Below are 22,546 nucleotides of genomic sequence, written 5' to 3'. Positions count from 1 at the left end.
CTTTGCGACCCAGTGGACGGCAGCCTACCAGGCTCCTCTGTTCATGGGGATTCTCCAGGCGAGAATACTGGAGTGGCTTGGCATGCCCGCCTCCAGGGGATCTTCCCAACCCAGGGATTGAACCAAGGTCTCCCACATTGCAAGTGGATTCTTTACCATCTGAGCCACCAGGGAAGCCCAAGAATACTGGAGTGAAGTTATTATTCTAACAGACCTCAGAGAAAATGTTACTATTGGTTTGGATTACTGAGCTAGTGGTTCATGAAATATTTCAAGTGATGTATATGAACAAACACTTTTTGTTTTTTTAAAGTGTGAAGCATGTATAATATCATGTATGAAACGAGTCGCCAGTCCAGGTTTGATGCACGATACTGGATGCTTGGGGCTGGTGCACTGGGACGACCCAGAGGAATGGTATGGGGAGGGAGGAGAGAGGAGGGTTCAGGATGGGGAACACATGTATACCTGTGGCAGATTCATTTCAATATTTGGCAAAACTAACACAATATTGTAAAGTTTAAAAATAAAATAAAATTAAAAAAAAATAAAGTGTGCATCTATATTAATGGGTATTAATAAATGAGATTTTAAAGAATATTGACTATGCCAAAGCCTTTGAATGTATGGGTCACAATAAACTGTGGAAAATTCTGAAAGAGATAGGAATACCAACCATCTGACCTGCCTCTTGAGAAACCTGTATACAGGTCAGGAAGCAACAGTTAGAACTGGACATGGAACAACAGACTGGTTCCAAATAGGAAAAGAGTACGTCAAGGCTGTATATTGTTACCCTGTTTATTTAACTTATATGCAAAGTACATCATGAGAAACAGCAGGCTGGAGGAAGCACAAGCTGGAATCAAGATTGCCAGGAGGAATATCAATAACCTCAGATATGCAAATGACACCACCCTTAATGGCAGAAAGTGAAGAAGAACTAAAGAGCCTCTTGATGAAAGTGAAAGAGGAGAGTGAAAAATTTGGCTTAAAGCTCAACATTCAGAAAATGAAGATCATGGCATCTGGTCCCATCATTTCATGGCAGATAGATGGGGAAACAGTGGAAACAGTGGCTGACTTTATTTCTTTGGGCTCCACAATCACTGCAGATGGTGATTGCAGCCATGAAATTAAAAGACGCTTACTCCTTGGAAGGAAAGTTATGACCAGTAGACAGCATATTCAAAAGCAGAGACATTACTTTGTCAACAAAGGTCCGTCTAGTCAAGGCTATGGTTTTTCCAGTGGTCATGTATGGATGTGAGAGTTGGACTATAAATAAAGCTGAGTGCCGAAGAATTGATGCTTTTGAACTGTGGTGTTGGAGAAGACTCTTGAGAGTCCCTTGGACTGCAAGGAGATCCAACCAGTCCATCCTAAAAGAGATTAGTCCTGGGTGTTCATTGGAGGGACTGATGCTGAAGCTGAAACTCCAATACTTTGGCCACCTGATGCAGAGAGCTGACTCATTTAAAAAGACCCTGATGCTGGAAAGACTGAGGGCAGGAGGAGAAGGGGACGACAGAGGATGAGATGGTTGGATGGCATCACTGACACAATGGACATGGGTTTAGGTGAACTCTGGGAGTTGGTGATGGACAGGGAGGCCTGGCATGCTGCAGTTATGGGGTCCCAAAGAGTCGGACGTGACTGAGTGACTGAACTGAGTACGGAAATTTCGTATAAACTGATATGTGAAAATGGCAAAATATCCTGAATTCGAGTGACAGAGATTGCCGAAGTTTGGAAGATAGTGATGAACTTTGGAAGTTTCCATCAGCATGTACAGAATCATCATCATTGTTATTTTTTGCAAAGCTCAGAAAATCTTAGTTTGATAGTTTGAGATATGTGCCTCCACTCTGAGGTTTTGGGCTTTGTAATACTCACAATCTGGTCCCCATTTCCTGTCCATGGACCAATGCCTTCAATTCTGGTTGAAGGCCCTTTCAGTTCAGTTCAGTCGCTCAGTTCAGTTCAGTTCAGTCGTTCAGTCGTGTCCTACTCTTTGCGACCCCATGAATCGCAGCACGCCAGGCCTCCCTGTCCATCACCAACTCCCGGAGTTCACTCAGACTCACGTCCATTGAGTCAGTGATGCCATCCAGCCATCTCATCCTCTGTCGTCCCCTTCTCTTCCTGCCCCCAATCCCTCCCAGCATCAGAGTCTTTTCCAATGAGTCAACTCTTTGCATGAGGTGGCCAAAGTACTGGAGTTTCAGCTTTAGCATCATGTCCAACTCTGCAACCCCATGGACTACAGCATGCCTGGCTTCTCAGTCATTAATCAACTCCTGGAGCTTGCTCAAACTCATTTCCATTGAATCGGTGATGCCATCCAATAATCTCATCTTTTGTCATCCTCTGTCAGCTCCTTTAGCAAAGAATTGTCCAAATTGTTAGCTATTTCTTACTATGAACTGTCTCCATCAAGTTTAACTTGGGTTACATTTTGATGTACATTCTGTTAGAGACCATCTTCATCTAGAGGAAGCATAACAGATACAATGACACCGTTCTTTGTGAGCATGGACAGTTTTACAAATGCAGAATCAGCCTTCATGGGTCACCTTTCTTTACCTATCCCATAAATCCAGCAGGAAATCAGGCTGGTCTCATGGAAATACAACCCAGAGCTTTCCTCTCCCATCCTTGCCCAAGCCTCCATCACGTCATGCCTTGAGTAACCTCTGAACTTCTCGACTCTCTACAGTTTCCATTTTCCCCACAAAACCCAGAGAGACATCTGGAAAACATGAATCAAATAATGTCCTCAAATGGTCAAAACCCTCTCATGGCTTCCCATCATTCACAGAAAATGATCTTCATTTCTTACTGTGAGCCCCCAAGACCCGGCCTCATCTTCCTGCCTACCTTGCTGAATTTGCCCCCACTACTTTTTCTCTTTGGGAGCCCTTTGCACATACCTTCCTTCTGTTCAGAATGATCTCCCAAACCTTCATGTGGCTGATTCCTTCTGATTCAGTTCTTAGGTCAAGTATTCTTTTTTCAAAAATACCTTACCTGACCACCCCATCTAAAGCAGACAAAATAAGTCAGTTTCTGTCACTTCCTCTGTGTATATGTGTCTTTAACCTACTGACTGTCTCCTCTACCTATGGAACATGAGCTCGAGCAATAGTCAGCATTTGCTGAGTCTTTTTCTTTTCTTTCTTTCTTTCTTTTTTTTTTTTTTTTTGCATATTTTTACTTTCAAACTCTTCTTGTATTTATGTTTTTTGTTTGTGTCTTAATTTTTTTGTTGTTGCTGTGTTCGGCCTGACAGTCTGAATTGTAACTGAAAATTTGGCACATTTACATGTATTGAGATTACTAACATATTTAGGTTTATGGTTATCATCCTATTTTATGGGCTTCCCTTTTGACTCAGATGGTAAAGAATCTGCCTGTAATATGGGAGACCTGGGTTTGATTCCTGGATTGGGAAGATCCCCTGGAGAAGGGAGAGGCTACCTACTCCAGTATTCTTGCCTGAAGAATACCATGGATAGAGGAACCCGGCAGGCTACAGTCCATGGGGTCACAGAGAGTCGGACATGACTGAGCGACTTTTATTTCACCCTATTTTCTACACAAGCCACTTCTTATCCTCTTAGGATAAATTCCTATTTCTTTTTGTCTTTAAGTTCAATTTTTTTCTTATGTTAATTTGAAGATTATATACTTCACTTTTATGAAATATACTTAACAAAATATGAAATTAATTCATACTTAATCCTTTTTCTAAACAACACAAGGAACTTTACTTTCATTCTCTTTCATTCTCCTTGCTCCTTCTTAATTTCTGTACTATGTTCCATTTTTTCTTATTTTTTGATCCCACAGATTATATACTAATTTTAATGTTTTCTGTATTTACTATTTGTTCAAACTTACAGGTGTATAATAAATTTATTTTATCATTCTTTCTTATATCTCAGATCTTCCTTCTGGGGTCATTTTCCTCCTCTCTCAAGTATATTCTTCAGACATTCCTCTAATGATGGTCTATTGATTATACTGCATATTGTTTATCAGAGAACATCTTGTTCTTGGCAACTAGTTTTGCCGAGTGTACAGTGTTAAGCTGGTAGCACACCAAAGATGATGTTTCTGCTGTCTCCTGGCTTTTCCCATGAAAAGTCCACTGTTGGTCTATTTGGCCTCTCTGTACCAGCGGTCAGTCTCTTCTCTGGATAATTTTAAATTCTCTTTGTCTTTGATATGCACTTTCACTACAGTCTAGGTCTCGCTGTAGGTTTCTTTATATTGGGTTGGCCAAAAAGTTCATTCGAGTTTTCCTGTCGCATCTTACGGAAAAACTCAAACAAACTTTTTGACCAACTCAATATTATCTTTCTTCATATATGATGTGTCGCCTACGGTTGTATATTAATGTTTTCCACTCCCTCTGGGAAATTGTGTTAATGCTCCTGTTCCCCAGTAGACCTCTTACTAGGTGTGTGTTAGGTCTCACTCTTCAGTCATGTCTCTTTGACATCTTTCATACTTTTCTGTCTCCTTGATTCTGAATTTCATTCTGAGTAATTTCTCCATATCTACCTTCTAATTCCAGTGTTAGAATTTCATGTTTCATGTTTCTGCTGATTCCATCCACAGTGACTTTCTTCATAATTTCTCTGGGATGTCATATTTGGTTGGATTTAATGTGTGAACATTTGGGGGAGGCAGATTTGCATGTACTTTTCTCAATAGAATATTTAGATTTGCTTCCTTTGGGGTACAGGCAGAGTATGACTAACCTGAACCACTTTCGTTTAATTTCCTGGCCGACAGCTTATTTAATTGGGAGAAAATACGCTTGATTAAATACCTCCAAGAGGACAGTTCTGTGGTTGAAAATTCTCAGAGTTAATGATTTTTTTATTTTTTTTCATTGTTATTTCCCTTTCTAGAGTCAGAGTTAAGAGACATTTTCTTGAATTCTCTTTGCTGAGGAAAGTGTATTTGAGGATTGAGGTTTCTTAGTCCCCCTTCTACTAAGATTGTAGGACCTTTTGAGGGTTTTTTTGCTTCAGAATTTCCTTTAATTTCCTATTAGCTAAGCAATGCATTTGAATTAATACTCTTTTAAAATTTATCCAGGATCTATTTCTGTTTTATTATCAGGATTTTGAGAATTAATACATAGCTGGAAACAGACATCTCAAGTCTAATAATTGCTGAATGAATGAATGGTTATCCTTTGTAAATGGCTAAGTTCAAATAAACCACTGGGCTCAATGCAGATTAGAGCACATGCTCACCAGATATGGCTTTATCTCTCTGGATCTAGGTTACTTTTGACAAAATACTTTTTAGAAATATATGGAAACCAACATGACATAGGAACAAAGTTGAGAATGCTGTCCCTAATATGCTGAGAAAGTTTGAAATGGAAAATTGACTTCATAAGAAACCGTGTAATAAAAAGTTCTGGTTATATTTGAAATTACAAGTAAAAGTCACTCAGTCCTGTCTGACTCTGTGACCCCATGGACTATACAGTCCATGGAATTCTCCAGGCTAGACTACTGGAGTGGGTAGCTGTCCCCTTCTCCAGGGATCTTCCTAACCCAGGGATTAAACCCAGGTCTCCCACATTGCAGGCAGATTCTTTACCAGTTGAGCTACCAAGGAAGCTTGAAATTACAAGCAATGGTTTATTACACTGTCTAGAGATTATTATTATAATGATTCATTGGAAGAAATAAAGTAGAATTTACAAAGAAGATTTTATCAGATTATCATGTGTGTCAAGTAGGGAAGAAGAGTCTTACCTGGCTACTTGACATTACCTATGTGGGCATGGATCAGATGCTAATTAAATTTTTTTTTCCTGAACTCCTAGAACACTCTTCAAAGTGAATTCATTGTCATAACCACACCCAAAGAGTATCTTATGAAAAGGCTGTTTGGTAAATCCTTTAAGTACTAAAAGAAATCAAAACCAGCCCTATTCATTCCAGCAAATGCTATCCTTCCACATGTTCTCCTTTTTGTACCAAATGCTCTTTGGTTTTTCTCTTTCTGAAGTCCAGAAATTCTCATACTTTTTTAAAGAATTTTTGTGCAATTTATCATTTATGCAAGACTCGTGTTACTATAGAATAGGAGCTGAGATTGGGCAAAGGAATGACGTAAGAATGTGGATTACATCAGCTCACAGATCTATTACTGAAGAGCTATCTTTGCTGTTGGAGTCTACTAGGATTACAGATACCCCATTAGTTCTCTAGAATGAAAATACTAGCTTGGCCAGCTTTAGTAGAACAGATAATGGGCTAGTTATCTGTCATGGATAAATAAATTAGTAGACTTTTCTTTTTCTTTTTCTATGCCATTTAATCCTTTGTTTCTATGAGTTAGAATTTCTGGATATAGCATCCAGGGCTGACATCACACGCACAATACCCTTGGCTCCAAGGAGGTCATGAATTTGGATCATTTCCCAGATTAAACATCTGCCCCTCTAGCTTGCATTTCAGAGCATATGGCTGTGGCAGAGGGGGCAAATTAGAAATCATCCCTGCATTGCTTCTGAAGTGTGAGAAAGAGGAAGCACCTTTTCATCTGGTCATGAAGTTGTTACTTGAGTGTTAGAGGGTATGGGTAAAGTTGTTTTCTTGTAAATTCCCTTTAATAAGTTAAAATGCATTCAATATGTTGCAGTCATAGAAGTCATATAGAGTACCATATAATAGAAACACAGAATACACACACATACTCAAAAAAAAAAAAATACTTTTTGTTAAGGAACTCTATGAAATGTGTACAGCAGTGCCTAAAAGAAAGGACAGCTTGAAATGGTCCATTTATTGCTTTACCTTGTATTCACTTCTCAAGTGCTAACAAATAATTTTTCATAAAATATTTATTTCTACATGCAGGTACTTATTAGAGTAGTCAATTTATTTCCAGGGATATCAGCCATTAGAGCTTGTTTTGAAATTGTGAACATTTAAGATTCTGCAGACTAGGTAGAGAATGCTACCAAAAGGCAAGCTACAGCTAATGTGAGGCCCAGGGTTACTGGTGAGCTGCTGTAAGAATAATACTTTGTGGATCTAGAGAAAGAAATAACAAGAGTAAGAGGGTAAAGAGGTGGATGTTGGAAGAGATGCATCATTCCCTCTCCAAAGCTAAGCAGTCACTTGTATGCTGAATTCATTTCTTCCAAGGTCTTCTCCAATCAATGAATAGCTTTCTCTTCCATCTTCATTTTCTCCCTCATCTTTGGCTCCTTCCTTTCATCCAAGGAGGAGTAATCTAGGTGAAAAAGGAGTAGTGGATGGAAACAGTAGCAGTATATGAAAGCAGGGAGTAACAAAAGGAAGGAGAATCTAAACAAAAGTGATGGATAGTAGTAAGTACAGATAGGGGCTATGCCATAGAAATTTGTTTTCCTTGCCATATGTCTCACAATATCATTTAAATGGCAGACCGAATGACCATCTTAAAATGAAACATGAAAGTGAAAGTCACTCAGTCGTGTTTGACTCTTTATGACCCCATGAACTATACAGTCCATGGAATTCTTCAGGCCAGAATACAGGAGTGGGTAGCCTTTCCCTTCTCCAGGGGATCTTCCCAACCCAGGTCTTCTGCATTTCAGGCAGATTCCTTACCAGCTGAGCCACAAGGGAAGCCCAAAACTGAAACCTAGATAGATCATGTCATTTTTCTTCTTTGAAGCCTTCGACGAGGAATAGCTTGATAACCAGAGAAGGACCTATACCTGTGCTTTACATTTGATAAGAAATCTATTCAGAATGACTTATAGATCTAAATGTAAAAGCTAAAACTATAAAGCCTCTAGAAAAAAAATAGAAGAAATGTTAGTGTTAGTTGATTAAGCAGTATTTCTTTTTGGACCAACTAGATTACTGAGTTATTTTATGTAAGCAGTAATGGGAGGTTGAAGACAATTGTTAGAGTAGGATAATCAATAAATGTGTTATTAAAAGATGTTGCAGACATAGGGTATATAGGACTTGAGAATTTCCTATATTTGTGTACAAGAGTTAGGGAGGTACTCAACACTTATCTGAGACTTTTAAACTTGAAGATCAGGAAGAAGGTTGGTGCCTTTGATCAAAAGAAAGGAACCATGAAGAAAATCCAAATTATGAGGAAGAGGCATTTGAAATAAGCATTTGAAACTCAAGAGAGAGGTCAAGGTTAGCAATACAGATTTAGAAGTCATCTGCTTAAAGGAGATATTGAAACTTGGATTTGTCCACAAGATTGCACAGATTAAATTAAGTAATAATTCTTTAAAAGTGTTAGCAAGTATTAATTCATTTGGTTAACTAAAATCTTAAGATGAAGGGAAAGGCAGTTGCTAGAGTTAATGTTCAATCTCATTTTTGCTATTATCATGTTCAATGGCTTGAAACGACTAGAATTTTTCTCTGAAAAGTAGCAGCTGTATGGAAATGCAAAATTTTTAGCAGTTACAAATTCTATATCAAGTTAAATCAATTTATATATTTGTATTTTTCAGGGATCTTAAACAGAAAAATGAGATTTCTGTTCAAGTTTTTCAATATTAGTTTGATATGAGTACATAGAAGTCATTATGAAATGAAATTTGCACTGACTTTCCCATATAGTCTTGTGTTTTCCTTTAAAATGCAATTTTATGCTTGTTTATCATATTAGTTGTCTGTTCTGATCAGTTGACAAAAGTCAGTGCATACACATATTTCCACTTAGTAAAAATAAATGTTGAATGAATGATGATATGTTCTTCCTAAAGTAGTTAATTATAGAAATACACTGTTTTCTCTTTTTTCTACTTTTCATCTTCAGAGATTAATAGACACATTTTCTTATTACTTCAAAATACTTTTTTACACACATACAAAATGTGAAGATTTTCAAAGAATGACTTTATTATATCTATAGTTAATTAGTAACTCATATTACATACATAGATAATCTTATTTTCATTTGCATAATCTTTATGCGTGTGTTTGCCCATATTAATGTTGAAATTTTCACAAAAATTGCTCTAAGCTTTACTGCCCTCAGAGTAAGCAGGGAAAAAACCTCAATACCAAAACTGGTTGAAAATGGCACAATGACTTACTCTAACTAACATAATTAATATTTCTTTTTTTTTTAAGCTTAGACAAAGAAAAGACTTCCAAGGGTGAAAATAAAATATCTATTTACATGCTGGCCTTTGGGGACTATTGGAGTGGTATGCACTTTCAAGAGTAAAAATCTGATATTCAATCTCTAAATGTTAGGAACATTATGGAATATTTACTTTTAAAATTACATGAAAAGCTCTGCAGCTCCTTTTTCCTCATTGAGTTTTGATATGCTTATGTAATGATGACTGTTTTTCTCCCTACAAGTGGGATAATTTCCTATATGTGTGGATTAGGATGGCCTCTCAGGTGCTTTTTGATATGCTACTTTCAATATTGCTGCTGACATATTGAAACTTCATAGAAGAGATATTCAATTCAGTGTAGTTATGTAGATGTCACTTTTCATTGTTTTATTCTCAGAAATGAGACAAGCTCTCTTCTAGAAAAACATTGGTAACAAGGGAAATATTTTTAGTTTTTAAATTAATAGTGCTCTTTTTAAAACTTGATATTCATTAATTATAGTAGTTGCAAGTCACATGCTAGTATAGAAAATTAAGAGAGTCAATCATTGGATTTTTCAGAAGTGAATTTTATCAGATACATATTTATTAAATTAAACAGGCTATCAGCTTAGAGCCTAGAAATTCTCTATTCATATAGATTTTTATCATCTTGGAACTTTGGTGACATAAAATGTAAATCTTGAGAGAAAGGCCTTTGATTTTTATTAAAAGTAACTTGCATATCACATAAGGCATCAATCAGAAGACTCATTAGAAACATCTTACCAAAAATTTAAAGTATTTCTCCTACTAAGATCATACTACTATATCCTTGAAAAATACATAGGTCCTTATCTGAATATGCTTTGCCTTTTAGACTTCCATTTCATGGAAAGAAAATTAAATTTTTATAAAATATCTATTGATTTACTATTCCCAAACCCACCGAATAGTTTATCTAAGACTAAAGTGCAGCTACTTCTAGAATAAATTTTAGCATCTTTAATAGAATTTGGAAACTGTGTAACTAGACACAGAGAATCCAGTGAACTTAGAACAAAAATATGCTGAACACTGTCTTATCTCATTCAAGATGTAGTGGTATTTTAAGGAAGGATAATAATGATATGATAACCCAATATATTAATAATAATGAAAATAAATTTGGTTTTATAGCTTATAACTTCATGCAGGATTATAGACCAAAAATACAATTATTAGACTCTGTTGGTGTCATAAGCAACTGTTGCTTGGTAATTTCTCTTGAGGCACATGTGCTAACATCCAACACTGAGAGTTAGGTCAAAGGAAGTGCTTAGTGTAGCACCTAGAGAGTATTCAAAATGTTACCAGGCAGTATGCTTTTGTTGCTGTTTTCTATACCAGCCTGTGTCTCTCTCCACTTTTCTCCTTTCACTGGGACTAATTTCATAAAGCATGATTTTGGCTTTCCTCGGTTTGAACTAGTCATGCTATTCTTTTGACAATGTGTATATGTGTTAAGTGGCTCAGTTGTGTCCGACTCTTTGTGACCTTATGGACTTCAGCCCATCAGAAGCCTCTGTCCATGGAATTTCCCAGGCAAGAATGCTGACCCAAGGATCGAACTCACATCTCTTGTGTCTCCTGCATTGCAGACAGATTCTTTACTGCTGAGCCACAGGGGAAGCACCTCTTTTGACAATAAAAGGATTCTTTTCAGTATCTTGCTCTATCTATGTCATCCATCATTGAGGAAAGAGGAAGAGGTGAGCTATGGTAGGGGGCTTTCCCCTTGGACTTAGCTAGCATGTGTGGTTTTCAGAGTTGGATTGAAGGAATATAAGTGATTATCAGTGAGACATGCCACTTTTCAGACTTGTTATTGAATTACCATTGCAGTCCAGGCTATCAGGAGCATTCTCAACAAAAAGAATCCTGTCTTCAATCTTAATGATACTAAAGAAAAAGTAGGAAAGGGGGCATTTCTCTCACAAAATTTAGAATATCTGCTGTTATTTTCCAAAAGGTTTTTATTTATTTAATTTATTTGCTAAAATTAAAGCTAAGCTAATGCATTTTGAAATTTTAATAATGCATACTTTGGATTTTTAAAGATGAGAATTCACTCTATGTTCCCTTTTCTTATATGTTCCCTTTTCTTATATGTTCCCTTTTTCTTTTATAGTCCCAGTTATATTTCTCCATTTCTGCCAATACTGATAACAGAACTTCTTTAACATTCATACACTCATACAAATTATGACATTAGATAGTAACTCTTGACTTCTTGCCATGTCTTGATATTGCATGAAATACTGTGAGAACCCAAAAGAAGTAAAAGGCATAGGGAGCAAATTTTCAGAGAAAGTAAAACTTATACATATGAAACAATTAAGAACAAGTGATTTATAAATACTAGACTGAAATAGAAAGTACCAGACTGTGTGACACAAACAAGAGGGCAACAGGGTTTAGAGACAGGCAAGAGCAGCGTGGGCTGTATTCATCAAGGAAGGATTTAGCCTGAGCTTTGAAGGATTGGCTGGCTTTGGATCATGACAGAAGAGAGAGGAAGGCGTTCCAGACAACAGGGAAAGCAAAAGCAAGCTCAGAAGCAAAAATGTCATGCAAATGTCATAGTATGCCCTAATTTTAATGATCCTGCAGTCCTCAGAGGTGACTTTGATCTCATTGTAATTTATATCAGCAGTAAAATATTCCAGTTTAGTAGCTGGCTTCATTAGAGAGAAGGAAGATTGAAGACTGAATACTGAATAAATCCATTTAACAAATAATGATAGTAAACAAACAAACAAAAAGAATGAAAAGACTGAAATTTTAGTTTTTAGCAATTCCTAGCATGTTCTTTAGTCCATGGCTTGATTTTAAGAGGACAGAAAATTCCTGGGTATCCTGAAGGACCTCAGACATTCAAGATAACTAATTTAATCTCTAGATTAAAGGAAGAATGTTTTTCTTAATACTGTAAGGAAAAAGGCTGCCGCCATATTTTATATGGTACCAACTCTGTTGGTTATGAATCAAACTCTTAAGGCTAAATGGCAGGGCCGCTCTCATCCCGGGTCTTTTAGTGAGAGAGGCCTAGTGAACATAACCATCATTCTCCTTGCCTTCTCCAGCAAGAAAGAATGCTGACACCGAAATGTTTTAGAGTCAACTGCAAGAACTCATTAATATTGTGCCAAAGTAGGAACTGCTGATCATCAGGGATTTGATCACAAAGTAAATTAGAGGTTGTGCATCACCATGTCTTGTGACAAACATGCATTAGTAAAAGTAAATAAGCATGAAGACAGACCGATTAAGGTCTGCTTGTATAATTGGTTCTTGAAAACACTTTATTCCAATATATTAGGAGAGAAATGAGCATCAACTTGGAAATCAAATTGACTCTGTCATAACACTAGGAACAAAAGAATTGTTAGAGATTTGTAGTAAAAGATCCTGGCAGAGGCCAGTATTGATTCAGATTACTGGTCAGCACTCTTAAGATGCTATACTTTTCTGGGCGTTAAGAACACCCTGGGAAAACAAGAGAAAGAAAATTGAGTTTCAAGTGCACAGAAACATTTAATTTGAAATGAAGTGTAAAGAACCTAGTGCTCTAATGTCACGAGTGTTATAAGGCAGTAATTTGTGAATAAAAAAGTAAAAAGGAAGGTCCATAAGTAATACTAAAATTTTAATTCTGAAATGTATGCCCAGTCCAAAATAAGCAAAAAAAATTAATATATATATATATATATATAGTTTCAGGGAATGTACTAGAAGTTTGGCAAAAGAGACCTCTTAACTCTTTGGAAACATTTTTGAAATGAGTGAAGGTTTAAATATGATCATGACTGGAAAAGAAGTGGAAAAAGAACAAGAAATCACATCACTTTAACAACCTCATTAATGAGATGATAACAAGAGACTCTCTTAGAAGTTATTTCATTTGTGGACTGGAATTGCTCAAAAGGAAGAAAATGTAATGTTCTAATAAAAAAAAAAAAGAAAAAAGACATGCTCAAGTGTGAATTACCAAGCAAGTGGTTCATCTTATTAATAAAATATAAATCATCCCATTTCAGAAAACCTGTGAGATTGGAAGAGTGGGTATTATTCCATTTTATAGATGAGGAAACTTGAGATGTCAATGCAAATAGTAAGGGTTCTAGATGTGAACCTAAGTCACTTTAAACTTTTTAAAATAAATCACTCAAAGTTTAGAATTAATTGCATTTGACTTCAGATGAACAAGGTAGATAAATTCCTACCTAGATAACAACTTATTTTATTATACTTTCCTAATTCCTTGAATTCAAGTTCTCGGTGATTAAAGGTCTCGAGTGTTTTTAAAATAGCATTTAGACTTTTGTGCTAAAAACTTTTTGATACTTATTCTTATGAAACTAATGATACCCTAAGTATACTACTTGCAAGTTATTTTCCAATTGCTGGTTTTTGTCATCAGTAGTATAATTCAGACATAAAAAAGGAAGTCTTTCTCAGGTCATGTTTCATGTGTAGGAGAGAGAAATCAATGTTCACACCTTGTTAGAGTTTCTGAGAACTTTTGTGTTCAGGAATTTATATTTAGGAATTTCATTGATTGTTTTTAAGTTCCCCCAGGGGCAATTGAGCTCCTGGGCTGCTAATTCTCAATAACCAAACTCAGACCTGACAAACAAAAATGCATTAGTCTGTGACAAGGCATAATTAGTAATTTCCCTCTGAACAGTAATAATCATTTTAACTGTCAGAAATATTTTTTTCCTAGTAAAAATATTCCCTTTCAAAAACCAAATTAAAATATGAAAGATATTTGCCTAGTTGAGCAAGCAATGTGAATTGGATCACCTGAAAGGAAGCTATATATATCTCCACTTTTGGAATGCTTCATAGGCTAAATATTTTCTAGAATTCCTCCTGATACTTTCACCAATCTCCTAATTCACAAATAGCAGTATTATATGTAGTTTTCTTCCTGAAATAAACCAAATAATGGAAGGTTTTAAGAGAATCTTCGGGTCCTTCAGACAGTAATGCTCTAAGTATAGGACTAAATTAATTAATAATACTATTTGTGTCAGTTAGAAATGCTCCAAGCTACAAGTAACAGAAAGCTCTACTAAAGAAGTAGGATTTATATTTATATTTTTTTATAATAGGTAAATGCACCTGCTGGCAGGGAAGAGGAGGAGAGGGGAGTTCCCTGGGTTGGTTGTATCTTTTGCTGTCTTAGCTTCTCCCTTTTGACTCTCTCATGGCAACTCTGGGCATAAACCCCTTGGTGAAGACAAGAAAAGGTTAAAAGGAGTGGAAGGATAGTGCCACGTTTGTCTTTGCTATTAGTAAAAGCTAAGGCCTTCCCCCAGGAGGCTCCAACCCGCTTCTGCACATAGCTTCTGGCCCAGAGTCAGCTGGGGTATAAGTATTTGATTTTCTAGCCTCTATTCCAGTTGCAAGAAGAAAGAAGTTGGCTGGGAATGGGGTTGGAAGAACCAAACAACACCAATTGTCACACCACTGTTGTTGTTGGGCTTAGTTGCTCAGTTGTGTCCAACTCCTTTTGACTCCATGGACTGTAGCCCACCAGGCTCCTCTATCCTTGAGGGTTCTCTAGGCAAGAATACTGGAGTGGGTTGCCATGCCCTCCTCCAGGGGATCTTCCCAACGCAGGCATCGAACCCAGGTTTCCCACACTGCAGGCAGATTCTTTACTATCTGAGCCACCAGGGAAGCCCTTCACACTGTGAAAAATAATAAATGCTGCTATTAAAATAAATTTGATCATAAATTACATTACTCCATTATAGCTTACCTGGATCTAGAAAATGATCACTTGAGATGCATTCCTATATATCCAAAGACAAGTGGAGAAAAATCATGCTCTAAAGGTTTCAGAAGCTGGACTTTGTGCCATGTGCATTTTCTGCAGTGATTCAGATTCATGCCTCAGCAAAATATCAGATTGCTGCCAGACAAGGGCCTTCAGAGTCACTTGAGAATATATGAAACTCCAGTGTCAAGCATTTGCTACTGAGGATGATAGCTGGAAACCCTCATAGCCTCAATGTTGGAAGAATTTCCTTCATGAAAAAAATAACATTGATAAGTAATAGTGATTGACTGGTTGATGATTCAGTCTCTAATTATTGACATATAAGTAAACATGCCAGAAAAATATAAGTAAACATGCCAGTAACATGTGTGTATAATTTTAACCCAAAGAAAAAGTAGTTTCTCTTTTAGGATGTTTCTGAGCTTACTAAAATGTACAGTTGCTAGTCATCATCATATTGATATTTAGAACTAACTCACAAATCCTCGTTAATGTTGCCTATTGTTTTCTTAAAGCGACCCAAATATAGACCAGAAATCCCAGGTTGGTTTCCACTAATGCATTCACATTGGTTTTGAAAGAAAATGTTTTATAGTATTAACTAGATTAATTGATTATCTCTTAATGTATACAAAAAAAAGTCATGTTTCACACCTGAAACTAATATAATATTATATATCAACTATATTTCAATAAAAAAGATTATATTGGACATATAAATTATTTTATCTTAAATTGGTTTTATTTTAACACTGTATTAGCTTCCTCTGTTAAGATTAGTAACAAGATGTTCCTATTTTGTCTGATTCCTTGAATGAAAGGCAAGGAGTTTGATTCTGGTAAAGTTTTGCTTAATTAGATTTCTCAAAATGTAACACTGCAATATATATTTATCACCTTGTCACACATTTTCTTAGACAGTCCTGTTTTAGATCATATGTCCCCTAATCCCTCTGATTATTTTCCTCAAAATTATATTTATATTGGATAGACCATACTTACCATAAATCTTTCCTTTTCTCCTTTGCCTTTCGCTTATCTAATTTTTACAGCTATTTGTAAGGCCTCCTCAGACAACGATTTTGCCTTTTTGCATTTCTTTTTCTTGGGGATAGTCTAAATCACTGCCTCCTGTACAATGTCATGAACCTTTGGCCATAGTAATAGCAAGGAGAGATAAGAAAGCCTTCCTCAGCGACCAATGCAAAGAAATAGGGGAAAACAATAGAATGGGAAAGACTAGAGATCCCTTCAAGAAAATTAGAGATACCAAGGGAACATTTCATGCAAAGATGGGAACAATAAAGGATAGAAATGGCATGGACTTAACAGAAGCAGAAGATATTAAGAAGAGGTGGCAAGAATACACAGAAGAACTATACAAAAAAGATCTTCATGACCCAGATAATCACGATGGTGTGATCATCCACCTAGAGCCAGACATCCTGGAATGTGAAGTCAATTAGGCCTTAGGAACCATCACTATGAACAAAGCTAGTGGAGGTGATGGAATTCCAGTTGAGCTATTCCAAATCCTGAAAGATGATGCTGTGAAAGTGCTGCGCTCAATATGCTAGCAAGTTTGGAAAACTCAGCAGTAGCCACAGGACTGGAAAAGGTCAGTTTTCATTCCAATCCCAAAGAAAGGCAATGCCAAAGAATGTTCAAACTACTGCACAATTGCACTCATCTCACATGCTAGCAAAGTAATCCTCCAAAATTCTCCAAGCCAGGCTTCAACAGTACATGAACTGTGAACTTCCAGATGTTCAAAATGGATTTAGAAAAGGCAGAGAAACCAGAGATCAAATTGCAAACATCTGTTGGATTATTGGAAAAGCAAGAGGATTCCAGAAAAACATTTTCTGCTTTATTAACTATGCCAAAGCCTTTGACTGTGTGGATCACAACAAACTGTGGAAAATACTTCAAGAGACTGGAATATCAGACCACCTAACCTGGCTCTTGAGAAATCTGTATGCAGGTCAAGAAGCAACAGTTAGAACTGGACATGAAACAACAGACTGGTTCCAAATTGGGAAAGGAGTACGTCAAGGCTTTATATTGTCACCCTGCTTATTTAATTTATGTGTGGAGTACATCATGTGAAATGCTGGGCTGGATGAAGCACAAGCTAGAATCAAGATTGCTGGGAGAAATATCAATAACCTTTTATATGCAGATGACACCACCCTTATGGCAGAAAGTGAAGAAGAACTAAAGAGCCTCTTGATGAAAGTGAAAGACAGAGTGGAAAAGTTGGCTTAAAGCTCAACATTCAGAAAACTAAGATCATGGCATCCGGTCCCATCACTTCATGGTAAATAGATGGGAGAAGAATGGAAACAGTGTCAGACTTTATTTTTGGGGGCTCCAAAATCACCACTGCAGATGGTGACTGCAGCCATGAAATTAAAAGACACTTGCTCCTTAGAAGAAAAGTTATGACCAACCTAGACAGCATATTAAAAAGCAGAGACATTACTTTACCAACAAAGGTCCGTCTAGTCAAAGCTGTGATTTTTCCAGTAGTTGTGTGAGAGTTGCACTATAAAGAAAGCTGAGCGCCGAAGAATTGATGCTTTTGAACTGTGGTGTTGGAGAAGACTCTTGAGTCCCTTGGATAGCAAGGAGATCCAACCAATCCATCCTAAAGGAGATCAGTCCTGGGTGTTCATTGGAAGGACTGATGCCACAGCTGAAACTCCAATACTTAGGCCACCTGATGGGAAGAACTGACTCTTTTGAAAAGACCCTGATTCTGGGAAAGATTGAAGGCAGGAGGAGAAGGGGATGACAGAGGATGAGATGGTTGGATGGCATCACCGACTCAATGGACACGAGTTTGAGTAAGCTCTGAGAGTTGGTGATGGACAGGGAGGCCTGGCATCCTGCAGTCCATGGGGTCGCAAAGAGTCAGACACAACTGAGTGACTGAACTAAACTGTCCTGAACTTATCATGAACAAACAGCACCAGTAGCAGGAAATGTGTAGAGTTTAACATATTACATGTAAGGACCATTGTATTTTCATAATTAGTTGTTTTTACTAGGATGTGTTTGTTTCAACTAGTGGAGTCAATGACAATGGTTTCACCAAAAAAGAGTTTATTTTTCTTAGGCATCAAGAAGGGCAAAAGCAATCTGGCCAGGATTGGTATAGGTGCTCAAACAAGTCACCATATCTCCAGGCTCCTTCTGACCTCCTGTTGCTTCATCCATACTGTGTGGCTTTCAACCTCATATTTGCAAAAAGGCAGCTGCCCTTCCCTGTTCCAGGCAGGGTGGAGGATAGATGAAGATGCAAAAGACATAATAGCTGTTTCTGCTTCTTTTATCCAGAAAACAGTAGCTTTCCAGAAATTTAACCTCAGAAGATTTGTTTACATCTTATTATTCAGAACTATTACATAGTAACCTAGAAGTGCAAGAATGCATGGGGAGATGAGTGCTTTGAACTGGTCATGATGAGAAAGGATTCTGGATAGAAAACAGGTAATTGGACTTAAGACAGATGAGTTAACCAATTAAAAATTGTCCCTTTTATTATATATCAGTTTTTCCCCTAAATTTAACTTAAAATGCCTAACATAATTGAAAATAAAGGAGTCTTACAATGTAGACAGTAAAAATTACATATAAACTAGTTCAGTGTTCTCTGAACAGCAACTAACACATACATTGCAGGAATGTAATGAATAATAAATTGTGTTGATTGCTTCAGTGATTTTCTTTAACCTAAATTTTCACTTTAACAGTTACAACTAAGTATTTATATATACAATCAACTCTCAATTACTAAAGAGTGAATACTGTGAATTCCCATTAATGTTGGAAAAATCGAGCTATCCATTTCTTCTTTGCATTGTTACCTAGTGGAAAGCTTTCATTCCTTTGTTAATCTTAGGGTGAACTCTGCTCCTTCTGAGGGTAGCAAAACACAACTGGAGTGGAAGCAGATGGAAATTCCCTCTCTACACTTGGGTCAGCTTCCATAGAGGCTCTTTCCTTCCCATGACCTTCTCCTCCTTCAGTAAAGATGTAAACCCACAAGCAGTGATCTAAAAAGCTGCTACTTTGAGGCCAGTCTTCTCCATCTTGACTATGAATCCAGGAGAGAAATATTCAGTAAAAGTATAAAATACACTTGCCTAAGAGTTTACCAGTTCCTCCTAGACTGAGTATCTACTTTCTTGTTTGAAATGTTGTGAGCTTACATTTTGGAAAACACTCACTTTATTCATTCAGTCCATCATGTATTCTGACCATGCGCTGTGTATCATGCTGAGCCCACAATGCTTATAGTCACTCTGTATTCTGCAGCCATATTAAATGCTATTTGTAAGTGTAGCTTGAAAAGCATTACTTTTGTGAGTTACCTATGTTGTTTAGTTTTAGTTACTCCATAGTCTACCATGTTGCCCAGCTCCCTGTGGGAGTGGGAGGGGGCTATTCATATCAACTACCTATGAGTCAGGTTAGTGGTGTCCCAAGGGCTACAGAGCACACAACCCATCTGAGTGTATGAAGTTACTTTGGCTACTTTACTGCTTTTGAGGATTGGTTCCTGGTTTACATTATCCATATATTAGCTTAGATAATTTATACTTGGACATTTACAGTATTTTTAAAAAATCAGGCAGTTTTCCCTCATATATGTGTGTGTGTGTGTGTGTGTGTGTGTGTGTAGATCTAGATCTTAGAAGGCTTCCCTGGTGGCTCAGATGGTAAAGAATCTCCCTGCAATGTGGGAGACCTGGGTTCGATCCCTGGGTTGGGAAGATCCCTTGGAGAAGGGAATGGCAATTACTCCAGTATTCTTGCCTGGAGAATTCCATGGACAAGGGAGCCTGGCGGGCTGCAGTCCATGGGGTCAGAAAAAGTTGGACACGACTGAATGACTAACACTACTACTACTATTTTTTTTTTGCATTTAATTTGCAATCTTAAATAATATTCCATTTAATTTACATAAATATTAATCTTAAAAGAATTTTATATCTGCATTCTTTATTTTCTTACTCTTTTGAAATAGCATGTGTATGTGCTTTTTCTATGGCATTTTGGGGTTTAGTATACATCATAAATTTCCAACTTTGTACATTCAGAAGTTACCAGCCTACTAATTTCATTCTCTGATGTGTAGAGAAAAATGCTTCATTCTTCAAGCCATCTTAGACATTTCTATTGCAATTTCTTTTAATATTACTTCCAAAAACAAAGCCTAGCCATCTTGGTCACTCCAGTGAGAAATGTTTATTATTAAACATATATGATATATAACATTTGTTTTTATTAACACCTACTTTTTCTATATTCCTTATTTTACATATTTCACTTTTACATCGACAATTTTTTTTAATTAGTTCTACTTAAATTTTATCTGCAATTTTTAGGAAGCTATGTCAATATACCTTTGACTTTTTCAATATGTCTTTTTATTAAATACAATATTTGTCTTAATTAGTAACAAATATAAATTTTGGCAACTTTCAAGTCCTCTTCAGAAATCATTATATTACTTTGAAGATGATCCATAGCATTTTCTCTTCTTGGTTTTTCAACAGGTTGTCAATAATATGTATATCTTAATATTACCTATGTAATTTAAACTATTAAAAAATCTGTGGTAACATGAGGAAGTACCATTCTGCTAAATATTCTTTTACTATCTTGAAAGCAGTTCCATTGTTACTACAGCCTTGATTTTTATTATCCTTTATTATAGAGTTGTATGCTATTTCAAAGGGCTTTTAATTTTATTCTCCACTCGCATCTAGATTTCTAACTGCTTGTGTATCTTTTGAATACACATTTAGACATGAGAGGGAAAAAATATGAGTAATGCTTGCTAACTATGGAATGATTGCAGACTGTTTGAGAAGAAAGTAAGTGAATAAAGAGGTAATGTATAATCATAAATCGACTCCGAGGCCCAGTGTTAGCATCTTTCAGTGCCCTATTGGAAAGGGAAAATCCCTTGAGTTTCACGGATTAGCAAAAACGTCCTTGTATTTACCATCCACTGAAAATACAATTAGCAGTGTGTTTGGGGAGAAGAAAGATAATGAAAAGAGAAATTAGTCTCCAAAAGGCACATTCTAATAAGACCATGAAATACAAGTTCGTGTGTCTTCTCTCCACATATTTATTTAGGAGATACAGCAATAGAAGCCAGGAGCTGCCTGCCTCTTTGGATCACCCAAAACAGGTGATTGTGATTTCACAATAGTATTCAAAAAAAAAATCTAGGGTCAGCTTTGTTATTTTTGATCCTGAATTCTTTTATCAGCAGAAAAGTTGTTGTTTTTCTGGTTGCTAAGTCGTGCCCAGCTCTTTGCAACCCCATGTACTTCCCACCAGACCCCTCCAAGCATGGGATTTCCCAGGCAAGCATACTAGAGTGGGTTGCCATTTCCTTCTCCAGGAGATCTTCCTGACCCAGGGATCAAACCCACATCTCCTGCATTGGCAGGTGAATTCATTACCACTGAGCCACCTGGGAAGCGCCAGCAGAAAAGAGCTGTAGACAAAAAGTTCAATTTGATGTCCTTAGGAGAGAGAAGCTTAACAGGAATTTTTTTCACATCAGTGCAAATAGAAATGCAAGTGCTCTTAATGCTTGTGAGCCTGGTGTTTACATTCATGGAAGTGGAAGTTATCATCTCAGGTATGTTGGTGAGGTTGTCATTGTTTAGTCTTAGAACTCTTGTTTCCTGAGAGAGTCTTGATACACGTTACGGAAGCTGTTTTCCTCAATAGGGTGTTATCTCACTGAAAATTTGGAATGTACAGAATAAACTGTATAGTTTACATTACCAGAGAAAGCAGTGGCACCCCACTCCAGTACTCTTGCCTGGAAAATTCCATGGACGGAGGAGCCTGGTGGGCTGCCATCTACGGGGTCGCACAGAGTTGGACATGACTGAAGCAACTTAGCAGCAGCAGCAGCAGCAGTTTACATTACTGTCTGAGCCACCTGGGAATCCCTAGCTAGTGGTAAAGGACTCGCCTGCCAATGCAGAAGACATGAGACTTGGGTTTGATCCCTGGGTTGGGAAGATGCCCTGGAGGGTGGGTGGGTGGGTTAGTGGCTCAGTCCTATCCGACTCTTTGCGACCCCATGAACTGTAGCCAGTCAGGCTCCTCTATCCATGGGATTCTCCAGGCAAGAATACTGGAGTGGATTGCCATTCCCTTCTCCAGAGGATCTTCCTAACCTAGGGATCGAACCCAGGTCTCCTGCATTGCGGGCAGATTCTTTACCATCTGAGCTACAGGGAAAATCTCCCTGGAGGAGGGCATGGCAATTGCATGGAGAATCCCATGGACAGTGGAGCCTGGAGGGCTATAGTCCCATAGGGTCACAAAGAGTCAGACAGGACTGAAGCTACTTAGCACACATGCACACTGTCTACATTAACTGCTGACAAAAGGAAGTTATATTTGAAAGGAACAGAGGGGCAGAGGAAATTTGGATGGGAGAACATTTCAGTAGCGTCCTTTTCAGGTGAGCCAGCAGGACATGTGCTGCTGGGAGACTTTGGCAAAAACAACAAAGGCCTTCAGCTTCTTCGAATTTATACAGTATTTATGGTATT

At 37.3% G+C, this 22,546-nt stretch overlaps 1 protein-coding gene across 14 annotated transcripts in view; it reads left to right on the top strand.

Annotated features, from left to right (window-relative positions):
• PARD3B (par-3 family cell polarity regulator beta) overlaps nt 1–22,546 on the top strand; it is a 1,159,019-nt gene that overhangs the window by 768,094 nt on the left and 368,379 nt on the right. Inside the window, exon 17 of one of the 14 annotated variants that reach the window (XM_086344531.1) lies at nt 1–22,546. This exon is cut by the window's left edge and continues 11,834 nt beyond it; it is cut by the window's right edge and continues 18,206 nt beyond it. The exons of the other annotated variants lie outside the window; for them this stretch is intronic. The gene's annotated coding sequence lies outside the window, so the exon portion shown is untranslated. 14 annotated transcript variants of the gene reach the window in all.

Source organism: Bos grunniens, chromosome 2, assembly GCF_055505025.1.
Source record: "Bos grunniens cultivar Pamir isolate PY7600 chromosome 2, Bosgru_T2T1.0, whole genome shotgun sequence".
Lineage (NCBI taxonomy): Eukaryota > Metazoa > Chordata > Mammalia > Artiodactyla > Bovidae > Bos > Bos grunniens.
This window is presented reverse-complemented; position numbering and strand designations above follow the sequence as displayed.